This window comes from Schistocerca gregaria, chromosome 7 (genome assembly GCF_023897955.1).
Source record: "Schistocerca gregaria isolate iqSchGreg1 chromosome 7, iqSchGreg1.2, whole genome shotgun sequence".
NCBI classification, from domain to species: domain Eukaryota; kingdom Metazoa; phylum Arthropoda; class Insecta; order Orthoptera; family Acrididae; genus Schistocerca; species Schistocerca gregaria.
Genome location: NC_064926.1, coordinates 388,572,010 through 388,590,682, shown reverse-complemented (window position 1 = coordinate 388,590,682; position 18,673 = coordinate 388,572,010). Strand labels below are relative to the sequence as shown.

Here is an 18,673-nt window from a genome sequence, read left to right as displayed (position 1 = left end):
GAGCCAATAGACAACAAAGGTTACGTTCTCCCTCCACCGCAACAACCTACTGAAATAAAGTTCCCTCTCCTCCTTCCTTAAATGACAAATCTTCTTTCTCTTACGCCATAGTCCCGCAGCAATCGCAGGGTCGGCGTGGTTATAACGGATGTGGCAACGTTGGTGTTAGTGATGGCCGGATGCCCTTCCTGCCGCCACCCCGTAGCCCCCAGGACGAAATCAGTGTACCCCAACTGTCTGCGTCTAGTGTAAATCGTGAAATAGTGCGGACGTGTTTCAAAAGGCTGCGACTCGTGTAACTGATGCGGAACGTGAGGACCAGCCTGGTATTCACCTAGCGGGATGTGGAAAACCGCCTAAAAACCACATCCAGTCTGGCCGGCACACCGGCCCTCGTCGTTAATCCCGGGCGGATTCAATCCGGCACGGCGCGTCTACCCGAGACCAGGATGCAGCGTGGTGGGTCTTCCTTAAGTGACCAACGAAACGAACTATCTTTTTAAAATTATGACGTAATGACATGCACAGTGAACAGTAACAACAACATATAAGGGACACTGCATAGCTAGAACGAGCCAATAGGCCCAGAAGAAGGCCGCTGCAACCGTGGCCGAAACGTTGGTTTTCCTCCAGTATCAGTGGTTTTATACATTATGACTCTGTATCACATCCGGAAGACTGACTCTGGCCGCGGATGCCTACGCAATTATGTATGCTGTGCAATTGTTTGGGGCGTTTCCGAGAGATGGTCGCCGAGCTCCACCGTATAGCCGACAGAACGGCGCCATACATAACACCCAAATCATCATATTCCGTTCGCACCCGTCGTCATAAAGAGTTTCGCGCAAGGTCCTGGCGGAGACTATGATAGGCTGCCCGAGTGTTACGTCAGCACACATTTGCATTCTCCGTCGGGAAATGGCGGGAAGGTATGGTACTGACGCCTAGATGGACGGAATGTGGTGGTGGGAGAGTAGACGAATTTGTTGTAGGACCTTGATCGGCGAATGCTTTGTTTATTGGCGACGACTGGCCGAGTTCTGGCAGAGCAAAGCGGTCGCTCTGTGGTCGCGGGGCGGAAGAGAATTTGTAACGTGGGTTGGTTCCTGGCCACTGCAGGAACCCGTCGCGTAGTGTGCTGCTCTTGTGCAGAGTAATTTCAGTCAGTTTCACTTGTCCGGCGATCCGGACAACCAGTTTATTTCGCTGTCGCGCTTCTATCGGCCTCCAAGGCGAAGTACCATCTCCACGCAGCGCAGTTAACCACGAGTAACAGCCGTCATCAGCACGTCGCCGTGAGCCGCATTGTCGGTGTTACACACTCTGGCTCATAGGGTTGCAGTTGTGTTTTCAGAGGCTCGGAATTCGAACTGAGCTTTCCCAGGGGCGGTATCGTAGAACCATTTTACCTGCTTAGGTGATATCGTGGTACTGCATCCGATGACTCACCTGTTCATCGATATTATTTATTTCGCCTGTTCTCTTTGCTCCCCCTTCTCGTAGTAGAGAAGCACACAAGATTCCATGCAGTGTCGTTTGTACTAGGTTCTTGCCAACACCTCTATCAAGTGAGGGCTATTTAAATATTTAGTTTACGTTAATATACATGATTATTCCTTGCACAAATTCATGATCAACAAAATAAATGTAATTGCACAGTTTTAGGACAGCTCTTATCTGTTAAACAGTTATACTCACCAGAATCCTTTCCCATCATAATTTTGGACGAGAGCATTGATTCATTAATTTAATGAATAAATTATATTAGAGGCTAGCCACCCCACATAGGAATCATATAAGGGCCATTATAAGATCACGTTACTCACCTTGTGCAGTATCAATGTAAACACACTTAGGTGTGATTTGCATAACATTGTGATTCTGCCCCCTAGCTTGCATATCAGTGAAGGGTACCACGATAGCAAACACACTTGTACTGTAAGATTTAAAAAACAATTTGCATGGTTTATTATTTTTCCCGAGCATTAATCTTGAGAATACGGCAGCTACAAAACAAAAATCCAACATGTATTGGTTTGGAAACAGAGGTTGATCAAATACAATTCTGATCAGAAATAGATGTATTATGCAGATATTAGCAGGTTGTACAAAAATAATACTTTCGTCTCAGTGTCAGGGAGACAGCCTACTGAACTGGAATTTATGAGGTCGAATGAGACAGGACGATCAGAAGTTGTCCTTCTCAGGGTAGAAATTGCAATAGAACAATAGTGCCCTCCCCACTGTGATACAGAGTTTTTGCGACCTGATCATTGTCCACGTTACTCAAAACTCAACTTACATGGACGTGAAATCCGTTAAAAACTTCCAGATTGAAGAGAACTAGAAGACTTAGGCAATTAATCTTTCGTTCAATAGACTGCATGCGATCAAACACGTCTCAAATTTCGATTTGTTCAGTAAATATATTTGTTCACTGTACTAGTATTGGCAAAATTATTTATACAGCGGATAATAATTGTCACTCTGGCAGTTCTTCATAATCTTGTGAACTAATCATGTAGAAATAGCGGAGTACACAAACCTTGCTTCAATTTGACATTTTCGGTGTAGTAGCGAATATTCTACATGTCATAGCTCTGCCCTAAATGGACATGAAAAAGAATATTTGTGTGCAAAGTTTTTACCGCTTACATGAAGAGAACTCTAAGTAATCAAAGCCCAAGCAAGTTTTTGTTGCTTAGGCACCCTGATTTACGAACGATTGCATACCAATAAGTAAAAAAATCGGATATACACTCCTGGAAATGGAAAAAAGAACACATCGACACCGGTGTGTCAGACCCACCATACCTGCTCCGGACACTGCGAGAGGGCTGTACAAGCAATGATCACACGCACGGCACAGCGGACACACCAGGAACCGCGGTGTTGGCCGTCGAATGACGCTAGCTGCGCAGCATTTGTGCACCGCCGCCGTCAGTGTCAGCCAGTTTGCCGTGGCATACGGAGCTCCATCGCAGTCTTTAACACTGGTAGCATGCCGCGAGAGCTTGGACGTGAACCGTATGTGCAGTTGACGGACTTTGAGCGAGGGCGTATAGTGGGCATGCGGGAGGCCGGGTGGACGTACCGCCGAATTGCTCAACACGTGGGGCGTGAGGTCTCCACAGTACATCGATGTTGTTGCCAGTGGTCGGCGGAAGGTGCACGTGCCCGTCGACCTGGGACCGGACCGCAGCGACGCACGGATGCACGCCAAGACCCTAGGATCCTACGCAGTGCCGTAGGGGACCGCACCGCCACTTCCCAGCAAATTAGGGACACTGTTGCTCCTGGGGTATCGGCGAGGACCATTCGCAACCGTCTCCATGAAGCTGGGCTACGGTCCCGCACACCGTTAGGCCGTCTTCCGCTCACGCCCCAACATCGTGCAACCCGCCTTCAGTGGTGTCGCGACAGGCGTGAATGGAGGGACGAATGGAGACGTGTCGTCTTCAGCGATGAGAGTCGCTTCTGCCTTGGTGCCAATGATGGTCGTATGCGTGTTTGGCGCCGTGCAGGTGAGCGCCACAATCAGGACTGCATACGACCGAGGCACACAGGGCCAACACCCGGCATCATGGTGAGGGAGCGATCTCCTACACTGGCCGTACACCTCTGGTGATCGTCGAGGGGACACTGAATAGTGCACGGTACATCCAAACCGTCATCGAACGCATCGTTCTACCATTCCTAGACCGGCAAGGGAACTTGCTGTTCCAACAGGACAATGCACGTCCGCATGTATCCCGTGCCACACAACGTGCTCTAGAAGGTGTAAGTCAACTACCCTGGCCAGCAAGATCTCCGGATCTGTCCCCCATTGAGCATGTTTGGGACTGGATGAAATGTCGTCTCACGCGGTCTGCACGTCTAGCACGAATGCTGGTCCAACTGAGGCGCCAGGTGGAAATGGCATGGCAAGCTGTTCCACAGGACTACATCCAGCATCTCTACGATCGTCTCCATGGGAGAATAGCAGCCTGCATTGCTGCGAAAAGTGGATATATACTGTACTAGTGCAGACATTGTGTATGCTCTGTTGCCTGTTTCTATGTGCCTGTGGTTCTGTCAGTGTGATCATGTGATGTATCTGACCCCAGGAATGTGTCAATAAAGTTTCCCCTTCCTGGGACAATGAATTCACGGTGTTCTTATTTCAATTTCCAGGAGTGTATTCAAACCGCATCAAATTATCCTCTGAACTCATTTCGGTTCTTCCCCTTACCATGACAGCCAGATGAAAAAATAATTTTATCCGATTACATTCAGTGAAATGTTTACAATACAAAATAATTTGTTTGTACAAATAGCAGTACCCATTACGATCGGAAGAAGGCAACGGCAAACCACCTCCATTAGGACCTTGCCTAGTACGGCCGGTGCGGGCCTCACGCATGATTCTCCTACGCTCTGTCAACTACCATGGGACTTCATTTCCAAATAGGAGTACAAAACCCTGATGCTGCCTATTAATCAGACGTTTTCTACTGTTTTTCCTTATCCTTTTCTTCACGTGTCAGTGCAGACAAACATATCCTACAGGGTTTCTAAAAACACGAACACAATTATAAAGAGCAAAATGACTTTTTTTTAAAAAAAAGTTGTTAGTACAACAGTTTGACCTTCTTGTGTCTGCATCTACTGTTACGTCGTGCCACAGTTAGCTTTTGAAAAGCTGCTTTTGATGCGTAGGATATTGAGCGAAACGAAGTGATGAAAACACTTCTGAAGAAAAAATGAATCTAGTGTTGGTCGTAACTAAGCAGCACGCCATGGCATTATACGTACTTCCTGGTATCAGTCTATGAACTGTAGCGCGAAATGTGCTTCCGAGTACGACATGTGATCAATGTATCGAGAAACAAGCAACGGACTTTTACTGTGCTGTAAACAGTTCGCACGTGTTAGAGTCGTACGCAGATGCGTTTTCGAGATAGAGGAGGTAAACGTCTGCAGACAAAGAAGTACTACCGGATGTCTTTCTTTCCAACGTCACAATTTTAAGATGGCCATAACGCTACAAAAACGACGTGCGGCTTCATATTTTTGGCTAACATAAAGCAGTACAGTGAGATGCTGAATGTTGCATCTTTACGTCAAAGAATGGGTTGCAGCACGGATAAGTCGCCCCTTGTTCTAATGTGAGAACTCTATGTAGAAGCAGATGAGATGGTAAAAGTTTTATTCAGACTTTTAGCAATATTCGCCGTTTTCTGCTCTCAGTAGGTCAAAATCTCTGTTATGTACATAGGTGTTCCTAAGCCGACTGCTGTCCACAACTTCCTTGCATTCTTTGCCACCTTGTTTCTTCGGTTTCCTTGTATTCGTTTTCATAACATAACCTATTCAGTACATTTACTCCTCTATGCTCCTAAAACGAAGACTACACCACAGTAGCCGTTTTCGTTTATGCTGTCAATATCATCCGTCATCATCATTCTTTTTTACGGTCGTATTTGGAACATGCTCCAACTACAAAACTCTGTAGGCTATTCTCATTACATACATCTCCAGACTGCGTAAATTACACTCTTGTTGCTAAGATCTCATACGACTGAGTTATAGAGCGTAATTCTTTGCAAAATTAACAAAGTTCTGGTCAACATCACGGTAGTCTTCATCAGATCTTACAACCGAATATCCAATTTCCACAAAATTTATTATATTTAAAGCCTCCACCTCTCAAGAAATCTTGCGATAAAGGTTATTAAAAAGGAACCATCCATCAGAAGCCACTTGCGGTGCTCTCGCGGTTCTAGGCGCTCAGTCCGGAACCGCGCGACTGCTACGGTCGCAGGTTCGAATCCTGCCTCGGGCATGGATGTGTGTGATGTCCTAAGGTTAGTTAGGTTTAATTAGTTCTAAGTTCTCGGCGACTTATGACCACAGATGTTGAGTCGCATAGTGCTCAGAGCCATTTGAACCATAAGCCACTTCAGTCACTTCCGGTGATGCGATCTCTTTGAGTTCGCGTGCAACGTAGGATACCAGCAGGTTCTTCTATTTGTGCCGACTTTGAACCACCCCTTTGCTAACTCTCTCCAGCTGTCTTTCTGGTGTCTCTGTCCCATCCCCTCGGTGGTCTTTGCGTAGGCCTTCTTTAGTGAATTTTCTTTTTTTTTTATAATCTCTCACTCATCCTTTCCTCGAACGACACGATGAGGCTACTGTCATTTAAAGGTATTTACTCTTTTGTTTATGTCACTGATCTTCGTTGTACATCTGTTATCTTTCTGTTTTCTTTCTTCCTGCCTTTCTATGTGTAGCCCAACGGAGATTTTTCATTCCGTTTTGGTTTACTATGAGCTTTCCAACAATGAACTGATTTAATGTCCATATCCCGCAGCCTTAAGTTATAAATGGCAATATACAGCGCTCAAAACGATTTTCTTCACTCAGCCTTCATCTCAGACTTGAAAGCTGGAGAGTATCTTCCTTCTGCTTATCAGCCCAATTTGCCGGAGTGGCCGTGCGGTTCTAGACGCTACAGTTTGGAGCCGAGCGATCGCTCCGTTCGCAGGTTCGAATCCTGCCTCGGGCATGGATGTGTGTGATGTCCTTAGGTTAGTTAGGTTTAAGTAGTTCTGAGTTCTAGGCGACTGATGATCTCAGAAGTTAAGTCGCATAGTGGTCAGAGCCATTTGACCCCTGTGAACCTAATTTCATACGTCGAAATATACCTAGTTTTAAGTCTCCTTTCACATTTACAATTTGATCCATAGGTATATTTTGTTGGGTACTTTCAAGACATTCTGTTTGTATTTCCCTCCTGTGTCCATTCATTCACCATGATCTTAGTTTTATTATAATTGGTTTCTAGATCAACTTGGGAGAATATTTGTAGCTCCTGTATATTTTTTTCAGGTAGAACAATATCGTCAGCAAATCTCATATTTTTTAATCTTTTTCCCTGCACTTGGATCCTCTTTGTTTCCACTGGAATTTAGATATTGCTTTACGTAGCTGCAGAAAATAGTGTTGGAGGTATAGAGTCAACTTTTATACGTTTTTCAATGGGAAATTCATCGATATCTTCAAAGGTCGACCTCACTGTTTGGTCCCCTCCCACCGACCAACCAAGCACGGCTACTATAGCGTCACGAAAGAGACGACTGGAGAGTGGAGTTCCATCTACAGTGGTGACATCGGGTTCTGTCTGCATGCGAGTGACAGGCGTACACGTGTACGGCGTAGGGCTGGTGAGTGACCTATTCCGGAGTGTATTCGCCCACGACACGCAAGCCTCACCCCCGGCTACATGGTGTAGGAGGCCGTCAGTTACAACTCGCGGTCATATCTGCTGTTACTGAGGGGCAAGGTAGCCAGTGCTCGTTACATTGGACAGGCTGTTAATACCGTGGTACTGGCATTTCTTCGACGGGAAGTTGATGTGCTTCTTCAGCATAGCAATGCACGTCCTCATACGGCCGCTGCGACGCGACTTGATCTTCGTGGTGTACAACAACTGCCCGGGCAAGCAGGATCACCAGATCTCTCACCATTTGAACACGTATAGGACATGGCGAAGCGGGAGCATACTCTACTCCAGAGCCTCCAAGAACCATTACAGAATTGCAACAAAACGTGTAAAGTGTTGCTGCTAAGGGCAATCTATTACAAGATGCCATTCGGCATCTTTACGATCGCCGCATGCGAGAATACACGCCTGCGTTGCCAGAATGGTGGGGGTGTGGTGGGGTGGGTGCAGATTACAATGTGTATAGATGCAACTGTTTGCGTACCCTGTACTGTGAGACTTGTGTTTTACCCTTGAGAGTGCTGCATTTTTTCCGGCAGTGTATATTCAACGTCCCCTGTGCAATAACGTAGAAAGATTAATAGACTACTGATGATTAAAATTGCTACACCAAGAAGAAATGAAGATGATAAACGGGTATTCATTGGACAAATAGTATATTATACTAGAATTGACATATGATTACATTAACGCAATTTGGGTGCGTAGATCCTGAGAAATTAGTACCCACAGGCCGGACGGGGTGGCCGAGCGGTTCTAGGGGCTACAGTCAGGAATCGCGCGACCGCTACGGTTTAAGTAGTTCTAAGTCCTTGGGGACTGATCACCTTAGAAGTTAAGTCCCATAGGGCTGAGAGACATTTGAACCAGTATCCAGAACAACCACCTCTGGCTGTAATAACGGCATTGATACGCCTGGGCATTGAGTCAAACAGAGCTTGGATGCCGTGTACAGGTACAGCTGCCCATGCACCTTCAACACGATACCACAGTTCATGAAGAGTAGTGACTGGCGTATTGTGACGAGCCAGTTGCTCGGCCAACATTGACCAGACGTTTTCAGTTGGTGAGAGATCTGGAGAATGTGCTGGCCAGGGGAGCAGTCGAACATTTTCTGTACCCAGGAAGGCCCGTACAGGACCTGCAACATGCAGTCGTGCATTATCCTGCTGAAATGTAGGGTTTCGCAGGGATCGAATGAAGGGTAGAGCCACAGGTCGTAACATCTGAAATGTAACGTCCACTGTTCAAAGTACCGTCAATGCGAACAAGACGTCACCGAGACGTGTAATCAATAGCGCCCCATACCATCATGCCGGGTGATACGTCAGTATGGCGATGACGAATACACGCTTCCAATGTGCGTTCACCGCGATGTCGCCAAACACGGATGCACCATCATGATGCTGTAAACAGGACCTTGATTCATGCGAAAAAATGACGTTTTGACATTCGTGCACCCAAGTTCGTTGTTGAGTACACCATCGCAGGCGCTCCTGTCTGTGATGCAGCGTCAAGGGTAACCGCAGCCATGGTCTCCGAGCTGATAGTCCATGTTGCTGCAAGCGTCGTCGAGCTGTTCGTGCAGATGGTTGTCGTCTTGCAAACGTCCCCATCTGTTGACTCAGGGATCGAGACGTGGCTGCACGATCCGTTACAGCCATGCGGATAAGATGCTTGTCATTCGACTGCTAGTGATACGAAGCCGTTGGGATCCAGCACGGCGTTCCGTATTACCCTCCTGAACCCACCGATTCCATATTCTGCTAACAGTCATTGGTTCTCAACCAACGAGAGCAGCAGTGTCGCGATACGATGAACCACAAAGGCGATAGGCTGCAATCCGACCTTTATCAAAATCGGAAACGTGATGGGTACGCATCTCTCCTCCTTACACGTGACACCACGTCAACTTTTCGCCAGGCTACGCCGGTCAACTGCTGTTTGTGTATGAGAAATCGGTTGGACACTTTCCTCATATCAGCACGTTGCAGGTGTCGTCACCGGCGCCAACGTTGTGTGAATGCTCTGAAAAGCTAATCATTTGCATATCACAGCATCTTCTTCCTCTCGGTTAAATTTCGAGTCTGTAGCACGTCATCCTCGGGGTGTAGCAATATTAATGGCCAGTAGTGTACATTCAATGCCCTCATATACTCCTGTCATTCTCTGCTTATAATTTTGCCATCTGCGACTAAACCATAGTTGTTTGAATTTGTCTGGTTTTTATCTGACAAGAATTATTCTAATACTGGACTGTTCACAGTACCTCACACTTTGCTGTATCTTCCTATTCATAAAGAATACTACTCTATTACAAGTTTACGACCCTGTTTGCTACTACCCAATATTCGTCTAGTCATACGTCTTTATTTTCTTTCCATTTCGCTTCTCTGATCGTTGCTGCATCTTGCAGTGTTTGGATTTTCTTTTTCGGGTTTTCTAGTTTCCTTGTTGTCAACGGACAGATCATCAATGCGCTTCTTTAGTTAGAGGCCACATTTCCTCTGAATACACATTGTGTGTCTTCACCGCAGTAGTTTTCATTGCCAACTTATGCCGTTAATCACTGCTGATTCTTCCAGCTTCTGGGACGGTTTACAACGTGTTAATTCTACGCCAGAGTCGCCAATTTATACAAGACCCTGGCCGCAGGAAGTAAACACTCGTTACGAAGCTTCAACTAATTACTCGCGTGTGGGACAAGAGATCACAGGTTACACAAGGATCGGTGCACGACACAACTATTTGACGAATTTATAAAGAAGTGGCTGTTCTGATAATTGAACAGATAAGGGTAACACGCAGGAGAAATAACGATATGCTACACGCAATCAATCTACTAACAGCCTTCACTCATCACCAACGCGGTAGGCCGCCCGAAAGGAACTCTGCGAGAATCGCACAAATTTCAGTCAAAACCGGTCGAATACGACCTGGCAGTACAATCATAACAATATTAAGGAATGAAGTGAACACAATAAGGCGCTATCCACAAGCCAAACGACTTTCAACTGTCTACTTTGTTCTATGTGGGTCGGTTAACAAGGTGAACTCGATAAAAATTAGAAATAACCCATGAAAAAGAACTAATTTAGTTAAGAAAACTGCAGGATTTATTGACGTCATGAATACACGTGAAACACTGTCCAGCGCCACATGCAGTCCGTAACAACGAAGAATCACTAAAATCATGAGAAAAGTGGTTTAATACGAGAAACACTGACTAGCATCATGTAGAATCAGTGTACAAAAAAGTTTGATTTCAATGTTTCAGTCAAAATCGCGAATTATTGGCCATGTCGCGTAAACATTATTTCAACAAATTTATCAAACGAGAATAACTGTACAAGCCTGAATGATAGTGCGATACATCACAAAGTCCCACCTAACCACACTTGGTAGCAATTACAAAATCTCCTCGTCTTGTGGTGACTCTATTGTTTGAGTTATACTCTCTTTGACCGATGTACTTTTCTTCACTGTTCGTTGGTTTTCAAATACTTTTTCATTATGTTACTGTGTTCTATAATTAATCGAATGTAACTGATTTCTGTAGAATGTTGGTGATTTCTGGCTTCTTCATCACACGAAATTACAAACATAAAGACATTGCTTGAATAATTTGAACACGGAAAAATCGTTATCTTCACGTATCTAGCCTTACACCTTAAAACTTGAGTACTAGTAGACACCTACAGCACTGCTAGGACTTACCAAAGGTCCGTCCGCCTCTGACTGGGACGGCCTGATTTTTCTTAACGGCCGTCACCCCTTCGCTCACAGCACACAAGACTCTCAACGGTCATCGTAAACCAAGCGGTCCCTGCCAAGCTCTGCTCTCCGACTAAAAACGTTCGACCTTTCTTTCCAACAATTCCTCTGTCTGCATATAGAATCAAAGATGTTCTTTTTTTCTCGCCCAGTGATAAGTGGTGCGATTTTGAAGGCGACTAACCGATTTCTGCAAAGCTCTTACGGCCCAAAAGGAGTGGGATACGCATTTCATTTACCTACACATATCAGTCATTTCTTTTATTAGTACAAACTTTTATTCTTTCTTAAAATATTGTAAATTTAATCTTTCATCTAATGAAACGAGTCTGCCTAAAACTTGTCAGACGCGTTCAAAGTTCCCCAATCCATGGGCGAGGGGTGGGTTGTCAGCGATAAAATTCTCAGCTCTTCAGTCAAGCGAACTAAAAAAAAAAAAAAAAAAAAAAAAAAAAAAAAAAAAAAAAAAACTGTAACGATAAAGGAAATAAAATTTGGAGCTGTTTTTCTATTTGAAGTTAAAAATCAAAGCCGAACAATCAAAAACGAAAATGTACACATTTTAACAACACATCGCAGGAAAATTATTCTGATAAAAACACTGAAGCATTGCTCTTTCATATAAAATCTGAAGGACCTACACTATCGTGAGAAGTATTGCCAAAGGAGAGGCTATGCTTCGTTGGTTTGAGGGCTGTGGATAGAAATACAAGGGACTGTTAAACAGGAAAACTATGGAGATGAGAGGTAGCAGTTGAAGTGGATAGTGGTAAATACTGTCGTTGGGAAAAATGGGTGGTGAAGAGCAGTGTGTTGAGTAGGTAAGACATTAGTTGCAAGAGAAATGGGATGGGGATGGATGGCAACGGAAAAGAAGAGATGAGCGCTGATGAGGAGTGGAATAGGTGGGGAAGAGCTAAGGTCGGTAGAAGGGATAAATTTCGGGGCAGATCTTATTGTCTGGGATACCGAATTCATTGAAGTTGTATTGGGATAGGATATGGAGTGTGTAGGGACGGACGGGTGTGTTTGTGCAGGTGCGGCAAGCTACCAAGGTCTTGTGATCAGAAGGGAGACAGGAGACTAGTCTGCGGATAGTATAGGAGATGTGATGTTCGATTTGGGTGAGCAGGTGTTGGAAATTGATGGGATAGTAGAGGATTCAGGTTGGGCGGAGATAAACGGATGTGGCAAGCGAGACGGAGTACAAGGTGTTCGAGGATTTAGAGGGACATATTGAACTTTGATCGGACGGAAATCAATGCAACATTTGCATATCAGAGGATGGGAGGATCAGTGTTTTGTAGGTGTGGAGTATAGTAGAGGCCAGTTAGCAGTTTTAGTCTATTGTGGGCTTTCTGTTGGATAGTTAGAAGGTGGGTTTCCACTTCAGATGCCGGTCGACGGTTAGTCCAAGATATTTTAATGTGTTAGTTAGCTGGATAGGGCGTTTGTAAATGGTAAGATAGAAGTCATGAGGGCGGAAGGTGTGGGCGCTTCGTCCTATAACTAATGCCTGGGTTTTGGAGAGGTTGATCTTGAGGACCCGTTGGATACAGCAGAAGGTAAACTGGTTGAGGTGGATTTGGTGAGGTAGTTGGGATGATATGTTGTACAATTATTCTGTTAATAAACGGCGATACTGCTGATAGGAAAGCGAGCATATAACGTGCAAGCACCAAAATTAAAACCAGAAAGCTTACTGTGTGCAAAAATAGTCATCTTCTTAATTAATGGCACATAATAGGACACAATATGTGCTCGTTTTCGCTGTCGAATGCCAACTGTCATTTTTGCTCTCCCAGGAGACAGTTACAGCAAAGACACAGCAAAATTAATCAGCATGCCTATGGACTGATACGTGAGTCAGAGACGTAACGTACTGTAAGCTGTTATAAGCCTGTCAGAATTTTAAAAGCAGATCTACAACCAGCAGTGTGCCAAGCCATCAAATCATAGTTTAACTATATTCATGGTTAACAGCGGTTTTTCTCACAAAATTAATTTAAAATCGTTTGGAACGACGCGAGGATCGCTTCAGTAACAGAGCGTTGGGGTTCTAAAACTTTATAAGTTGTTAATTTCTGTTTGTTTTTGGACTTTCGTGGTTTTGAATACTTTGTAAATGATCCGAGTCATTAGTGCAGTTCCTATAGAAGGCACGTTTTAGTCGAAGAACTGCAATAATTAGTGATGTTACTGAACTGTCTGCAAATTGTCCTACTGCTGGTCATTTTCCACAGCAGGCTATTATCACTTGCCAAATTTAATTAGACGAATTTCAAGGTCTATGGTTTAATTCTGGTTTGAGGTGTTCCTCCTCACTAGTTTGTCTCTATGTTTTTTGACACTCTTAATAAAATGTACGTGTATTCAAACCAGGTGGCTTTTATTGTCTCCCGCACGGTAACTTGACGTAAACTCAACCACTTATTGCCCTTTCATGCAAGCCGGTCGAGGTAACAGAAAACTGAGGCAGGCTTGCAAATTTCCGATCCGGTATCTAGGTGTACCGGCGGCCTTCTAGCGCTTACTTCCCGTTGTCTCGCTCATGCAAATTGACCCGACTGCATTTCCGCCTGTTGCTCTTACTGTTCCATTATTGGTCAGTGGATTGCCACTTGCTTCCGTTTACTTTCGTGCCTTTTACTTTGTAGGATCTAAGCCTTGTAAACAAAAGAAATTTTTAAAACTACAACGCAAAAGTACATCTCGGCGTGAGAATCAGCTCACAGTTTTCAATGTTACTGACTGCAGCTCCTGTATACAAAGAAAATTGCTGTTTCAAACACTGTCCAAAGACCTCAATCCCTTGTGAATCGGATTATGTAAACATAGATTATCTTTCATTTTACACAGCCAGTTTTTATAATTTAATAAAACAGTTCGGGAGTACATGGATAGAACTTCAGCTTAAAACCTTACACGCGAAAATTTAAAAATTACAGAAATAAATATAAAAGTTTTCACACACCATAACACATTCCTCTAAAATTAAAAATAACATAGAAATCGTAATTATTAGGCATAACTGGAGAGGAAAACAGGGAAAGCGGGAGGGAGGACAAGGGGAATGGACGAGTGGTGGTGAAATTTCAGTTACTACAACGTAACATGTGACGTATTTTTTCTGTTTTTGTTCCTGCTTTTCCCTCGACGTTATCTTCACTGTTGCCCCATCTTTTTCGTATCAATGGGCCTCTCCTAAAGTAACAGATTCAACTGTTGCTTATACTATGTGCGTACGTAAGTTCAGATGGTTCAAATGGCTCTGAGCACTATGGGACTTAGAACTACTTAAACCTAACTAACCTAAGGACATCACACACATCCATGCCTGAGGCAGGATTCGAACCTGCGACCGTAGAGGTCGCACGGTTCCATACTGAAGCGTCTAGAACCACTCGGCCACCCCGGCCGGCTAAGTTTAAATCCGTAGCTTTATATTTTCAAGCAGTTCCTTACAACTTTATTTGTTCTCCACTGCCCCCATACAACAAAGCTTTCGTCTTCTTCTATTTCTTCTTCAGTTTGCTTTACAAATCTTTAGATGACATTTGCCTCATTATAATGTGTTTTTTATCGATGACTCATACTTCTTCATATCCTTTTTACATCTGTCAGTCTCTTCGCTATAGTGAAGGAGAGGAAACTACAATGTAGTCATCCGGCCTCTGTAAGAAATGGCCTGATCATTTCAGTTAGGAAATGTAATCTTATTTATAATTGGTGTTGTTTTAAACACCTCCTTATTTATTGATTACAAACCTTATGCTTAAAAGGTAACTTCGCGTGACCATCGCAACACTGCTGCTGAAAGTATGTGTAAAGGCGATTACTGGTCGTGTGGCTGTTTGGTATACTATGCCTTTGATGTTGTTTATCTGTCAGTCCAAAGTTGCTGTTAATATTATATCAATGATTTCTAGATTAGGATCCTATGCTACAACTGAATAAACGCAATTTTTGTTCTGCAAGAAGAGTTTCACCTCAGTTTATTAAGGCATCATCAGTGGCTGTGAGTGTTGATATTATTCTGCATATGCTCTTGCTTTAGGCCTACTACTGGCGCAGTTGGTTCTACCTGTAGCACTAAACACCATTTTCAGCACAATGAAATCTACTCTCTCTCTCTTTCTCTCTCTCACACCAAGTTCACCAGCAGTACTGCAAGGTCACTCGTAGAACAATGCCCACACACACAGCCGCTGATGACGCCTTGAGAACGCGAATCGCGTCTGGTAAAACGAATACTGCCTTTATTTGATTGTATTAGTCAACCACATTGTTACTATACCTGTGAGAAGGGTACGTTGGGAATCGTGAGCTTCAATCGTTATATTTCACGAGGACACCCTGAATCACTTGACAGTATATACACAACTGTCTTGTAATCATTCACAATGCGACGCGTTTTCCTTAGTAATTACTCTCCTTGTTTACTGTAATGTCATCACGTGTATACGATAACGGCCACGAAAGACAAAGTGCAGTAATATCGTGGTCGCCGGCTGAAGTGGCCCAGCGGTTCTACTTCAGTCTGGAACCGTGCGACCGCCACGCTCGCAGGTTCAAATCCTGCCTGGATGTGTGTGATGTCCTTAGGTTAGTTAGTTTTAAGTAGTTCTAAGTTCTGGGGGACTGATGACCTCAGATGTTAAGTCCCATAGTGCTCAGAGCAAATATCATGGTCCATTAGCTGTGCCATTAGCTGTGCGGCCAGAGACAGTGGCATTCACGTGGCAGCTGGCCGCGAGAGTAAACAAATGAGAACTTTGACCGACCGGGGACAGACCGGCCCGCCTTCCTCTCACTGGGCCGGAAGCCTCTGCCCGTGTTCTGTGCCCCTGCGGAAGCAGAAATGACACATGTGTACAGGAATCGCCCGTTCCTTCTGGTTTTCTGAGTGGTGCTCGAACCCCATGTTGGCTCGGTATTAATCTCTTCATTCATTTCAGAATAGGAAAAGGAGATGACGAGCAGTGCAGTACGCACAATGCAAGGCAGAGTGGAGTAGATAAAGCATTTGGTACCAGCTAACATGTAATTGATTGCTGAAGTTGGCAGCAGTGAAGACGCTGTAGTTCAAGGGTTGACCTTTGCCGACATCTTATGCAACCATTGCTCAAAACAAACCCCACCTAAAATAACCACTTAAAAGTTTCTGCATTATGACAGACGCTTCGAACCTAAACAGCGTCGGAGGTTCGAGTCCTCCCTCGGGCATTGGTGTGTGTGTGTTGTCCATAGCGTAAGTTAGTTTAAGTTAGATTAAGTAGTGTGTAGGCTTAGGGACCGATGACCTCAACAGTTTGGTCCCCTAAGACGTAACACGAATTTCCAAAATTTCCTAAAAAGCATTAATGTAATTTTTCCTCTGGTCCAGACAGACATTTTTTTGTCACACAATAATCCTAAATGTGTGCTGTTGTCTCCAAACCCGCCAGGGTAGCCTGCTTCCTGGACTCGGGTAGGCGCGCTGGCCCCAGATCGAATCCGCCCGACGGATTAACGATGACGGCCGGTGTGCCGGCCAGCCTGGATGTGGTTTTTAGGCGGTTTTCCACATCCTCCTAGGAGAATACCGGGCTGGTCCCCACGTCCCGCCTCAGTTACACGACTCGCAGACATTTTAAACACATTCACACTATTGCACGATATACACTTGACGCAGACATCTGGGGTACACAATGCGGAATAAGGGCGAAAGAGGAATTAAGTGCGCTTTTGCCTCCAGTGGGTAATAACTGCGTCCTTGGCTCCGACATTTGGTCTGATACCTGTACTGCATATGAGCAAAATGTATAGTACAACAGACGAGCAAGCAGTTAGCTTCACTCTCGGCAGTCCCATTAACCCTTTGAAGATCGAATTAACTTCTATAGCCAACATTGGTGTAATAATTGCTAGACATTTTTGAATGAAAACTGTCTCAGTTACAAAATTGTTATTAAAAATAACACTTGAGCCTGTCGCTCTTGTTATGCATCATCAAATTATCTAGAACGAATAGAACAACAAAATACTATGACAATATCAATTGTTATTAATAAAAGCAATTTTGTAACCGAGACTATTTTCATTTAAATAAGATTTATAACCAGTTGCTGCATCATATGGCCAGAATGGACTGGAACTAATTGCTAGATTTTTTCTTAAATGCTTGGCCCACAAGTCAATGTTTGCACTTTTCAACTATTATTTATAGAAGTATCATTATTTTACATACTATGTGTAAGTTCTATTAGAATCGAGGTGATACATATTTAGAGAAACATTTTATAAGGAAAGGGGGTGAATTTCGTTAAAGGAAGTGACTAAGCAGTAATATCGTCTTTAGAGTATATCATTAACAGAAGCTTTTGAAATTTGAATTTACAGAGGAATGGTGAAGATTGGATGAGAAAGTAATGAATCGAATTGGCGAGAATGGAAATGAGTCGACTGATAGGGCATACCTAGGAAACGTCACTTAGTTAATTGAAGAATTTTGTGTATGTGGGAGGGGGGGGGGAGAGGTATAAATTGTAGAGAAAGACCAATAACTGATTAAGTAAGTCGCAGTAGTTATGGGTCATGAAGTGGATTAAAGAGGATAGACTACTTGGAGAGCTGCATCAAACCAGTCTTCAAACTAATGACAGGGTGTAATTGCAAAAAAAAATTAAGGTTTATGAAATTTTTCAAAGCAAAGATGAGTACATAATTCACTCTGATGCATACTTGCACACTAAAGCGATGTACGAAAATTTGTACCAAGGATGGTATTCGAACTTGGGTCTTCTGCTCACTAGGTAGATGCGCTAATCACTGAGCATCAAATACAGTTGGAGAGTCTCTGCAGTGTTATCCGAGTTTAGGGGGAACACCAAGTGGATTGAGACATGAAAGGGAGTTTGGAATAAGGAGGGAGGCACGCTAGGTTAGTCTCTCTATTTAGTTAAATTTTACGGAAGAAGTAAAAACGATTCGTTAAAAAAAGAATACAAAATGTACGTGTGTAACAATATAGCAGTAGCCGCAGGCACGGTAGCTCAGTGTATTCGGTCAGAGGGCTCAGCTACCCTATGTAATAAAAAACCTGAGTGCACGGATCAACGAACAACCTGAACGAGTGTCATCGGACGTCCACCACGAACAAATTCAACGAACGATATAGGAAAAAAATAAACGGCCCGGGTTCGATTCCCAGCTAGGTCGGAGATTTTCTCCAGTCAGGGACTGGGTGTTGTGTTGTCCTTATCATCGTGATTTCATCCCCATCGACACACAAGTCGGGCGGGCCGCGGTGGTCTCGCGGTTCTAGGCGTGCAGTCCGGAACCGTGCGACTGCTACGGTCGCAGGTTCGAATCCTGCCTCGGGCATGGATGTGTGTGATGTCCTTAGGTTAGTTAGGTTTAAGTAGTTCTAAGTTCTAGGGGACTAATGACCACAGCAGTTGAGTCCCATAGTGCTCAGAGCCATTTGAACCATTTGAACACAAGTCGGCGTCAACTCGGAAGGATTGTACCAGGCGAACAGTCTACCCGACGGGAGGCTCCAGCCACACGGCATTTTCATTTTATTGCCTACGATCGATTTGTCACTTCAGACTGCATATACACATCATACTTGTTTGAGACCTGGAAAGGTCT

General features: G+C 44.2%; 1 protein-coding gene across 2 annotated transcripts in view; it reads right to left on the bottom strand.

Annotated features, from left to right (window-relative positions):
* LOC126281386 (uncharacterized) overlaps positions 1-18,673 on the bottom strand; it is a 264,112-nt gene that overhangs the window by 193,607 nt on the left and 51,832 nt on the right. The gene's annotated exons all lie outside the window — the stretch shown is intronic.